This window comes from Schistocerca serialis, chromosome 1, assembly GCF_023864345.2.
Source record: "Schistocerca serialis cubense isolate TAMUIC-IGC-003099 chromosome 1, iqSchSeri2.2, whole genome shotgun sequence".
Taxonomy (NCBI): Eukaryota; Metazoa; Arthropoda; class Insecta; order Orthoptera; family Acrididae; genus Schistocerca; species Schistocerca serialis.
Genome location: NC_064638.1, coordinates 935831709 through 935835251, shown reverse-complemented (window position 1 = coordinate 935835251; position 3543 = coordinate 935831709).

The following is a 3543-nucleotide window of genomic DNA, read 5'->3' as shown; positions in this document are numbered from 1 at the left end:
AGATGTCCATGGCAGCAAAAATTGTAGCTGAAAGCCCCCTGACCGACAATGATTCTCCAGGAAGTGTGTGGCACATAACGTGGTGCACATAATGGGCGGCTGCTAGCCTTGCGGAGTTCGTGACACTTATTCATTCGGACTGTCTTGTGTACGGAGGTTGGATGTGTTGACATTTCTATGGTGCCCAGGTCACTTCAGGTAGTGGACCTCGGAACAGGGTGCTCCAAAACTTGGGTGAATTGTCCTGTCCTTCGCTACCTGCGCCTTTCTACTGGGAAAGGTCACTTACTGCAGTAACGACCCGTGCGCACCCCAGTTCATTGACAGACGGCTGTGGTGTGTGTCTTCCTCTCATTCAGTACTGCAGGTGGTCTCTGAACGGCAAGTAGTCTTCGTTGTTCCAAGTGTTGTGAAAATGGAGTTCACCGAAACCAGTAAAGGGATGCCCTTACTGATTTACTATGGGCATCCGTATATTGTGGACTATACCACAGAACAAGACGTAACCTAATGGCGTTGTGTAAACGTTATAAGGAATAAATGCAGTGGAAGACAATCTACTGAAAATAACGCAGATTTAGGCAAAGTTAGCCATGTTTGTATTCCAGATTAAAGAGCAAACACAGTGCGAAAGCGTTTTGTAAATGCAAAAAAGCTCACGAAAGAAGCAAATACTATAATATCATCAATTTACATTGAGGAAGTAGAGCTTCAGTCAAGGCATGACATCATTCTTTGTGGACAGAACGTTTATAAGTTTGAACAACTATTTTTGACAGTTACCTACACTTCATACCGATCTTACAAGCTTTCGGGGGGAAACACACTCTATTCCATCTGTCTACATACTGCTGCCAAACAATAAGCAAAAAACCAAGGTGCTTGGATGGAAGTCTGCTCCTCTGGTGTTGGATATCGAAACTGCTATCGTCCAACCAGCTAGAAGATTATTTCCTGAAACAGAGACTAAGGCCTGTAATTTTCATTTTAATCAGAGTTTGTGGAAACAAGTTCAGTACTGCGGTCTTGTTCCTGGCGATCAGGAAAACGTTCGTAGCATTACACAAGAAAGTGTTCAGCTCTAGTACTTCTTCTCCTGGAAATTTTGGATGTAGGATGCTAGTTGGCTGTCTATTCAGGCGAGCACATCTGAAAATCAAAAGCGTCAGAATTTATACGACTATTTCTGGACAAGTGGTTCGATAACGAGCATATGTCGATAGGTATGTTGAATTGCATTGGAAGGTGCCATTGCACTAACAACGCCTCTGAAGGATGGCACCGAAAGATAAATACGTTAGCATCGTAAGTTCATTCAAATGTTTAGTCACTTGTAAAAATTTCCCGAGAAGACGAGCACCAGTTTCCCGGATTAATTTTTGATTTCTAGGTGAAAAGAAGAAAGATTAGTACTAACGAAACTGGTGCAAAAACTTTAAATAGCCTCCAAATTGACGGCAGCTTAAAATCATTTCTGACTTAGTAAGCTACACTCAGAAGTTACAGTGAAGAAGAAAATGTTAAACCTCTATTCGCTATGTAAACATTGCTGAGTAGTTTAACGCACGTTATACTCATTGGAAATCTTGTAAAAAAGTTTAACGGGGGGGGGATGATCTCCCCGTGATTTTTCTTGGAAACGACACAAAATCGCCAAAATGTCTCTTGCAATTTGTAAAATATTCGCTAGTGAAGGTGACACGACAATCTCAAGCCAACCCTCTTCTAGAAAATCAATGAAGCACTGCCCGTGAGGCATACTATGAGTAAAAATATGTATAGGTGGACACTGAACACAAAATCGTTGTAGCCTAAACGTACGCAAACAACACGCGATTACAGCCATTTATTCTCCCTCCGTATGAAGAAGTGTCAGAGACTACAGTTCGCTGTACTACACTGCTACACTTTTTAGTGTGCCTGAACCTGTGAAAAGCCGCTTATTCCAGCAAAAGACCCAGGCTCCGTAGAAGTGCCATTCCGTATAAAAGTCACTCCGTTCCAGTCCGGCCTAGCGTCCTTCCTTCCTACGCGAGCCTAGATCCTGTAGCCGGTGTTTTCCCTACCTGCTAGGCAAGCGGAGGCTAGGATGGTTCTTTTACTGAAACGTACTGTCTGTTCCGAGGCTGACACGGCCCACCGAAATCGTCTTAAATTGCACCCAGTACACACGCAGGGGATATCTACAAGTGTAGAGATGAAAGAAAAGGAATGAATGACTTACGCAATCATTGCTGACAATATTGCAATTGTAAGTAAACATAAGCTTCCGCAGTCCCCCCAGATGCGATGGGATTTAATTATAATGTGATTAATTTGCTTATTAAACTAACTAAATAACATATCAAAAATATAGTCAACAAAATTTTTCTGCGTTTGTGATTGCATAGTCAATATGTAAAACTACCGACGTTTCGATCACTGTTGCAAGTGACCTTCTTCAGGGTGTGTTTGTAATCAACAACAACTTGAAGAAGGTCACTTGCAACAATGATCGGAACGTCGGTGGTTTTACATATTGACAGTGCGGTCACAAACCCAGAAGAGTTTTGTTGAATGTGACAATTGCCGCGGAAGTCTACGTTTATGTAAAAAATGTAGTTAATTTGCATAACAATATTTCAAATAAACATTAGCAATACACATAGTGATTTAGCGTGTTAGCTACATTATTTCACAGATACGGAAGGAGAAAGCGAGCACGAAGGATGGCAGAGCAAGTTTTAAATAGGGCAATGAAACGAAGTGACTACTAAGTGCTCTTCCTCTAGACGATTAACGTTGGTTATAGTGGAAAGTAAAAGGGGGGGAAAGCTATCTATAGTAAAGGTTGTTTGATGTATTAACGTGGAGATTTCGATGCTTCATCAAGTGTGCAACGTGCAATAAATAATTTAGCTGAGTCAATTTAGAAATATTTAATCAATCAATTAAAGTTGATTACAAATTAATAAATGCTGGTGTTAACACCAATCGACATATTATGATAGAAAAGCAGATGTCTGAAGTGTACATGTGAAAGCACTTTTATTACATTTAGGTATACGATACTGCAGTGCTATTGTTAAGAATAATGATGCAATGTCCCTTCGGACAAGCATGGATGTCCATAGGAACAGGGACTGTGGCGACTACAGTTGTTATGAAACACATGAAATTTGTTGGCGCTTGGGAATACGAAAAACCATCAGCTGTACAACGGAATGATGAAGATTTGTACCAGCGGACCCGGATCCCCACTTTTCGCGATCGATCACCTTAATCGCTTTGGCTATTAGTGCACGACTCAAGACTAGACACAAACTTCCATATGTCGTCAATACTGCGTCACAACATGTAATCGTACACACATTATGTAATTCCCATACCGGGGAGGACATTTCAGTTGAAAGTCCTCGCCTGGTGTCGGCGTATGAATACGAAGTGACGTGCCCGCATTGTTAAGAAGAACGATGCAATGTTCCTCCAGACATGTAATAAAGGAGAACAACTGTGATACTTGAGTACAAGCAGAAAAATTTGGAATACAAACTAGCATTATGT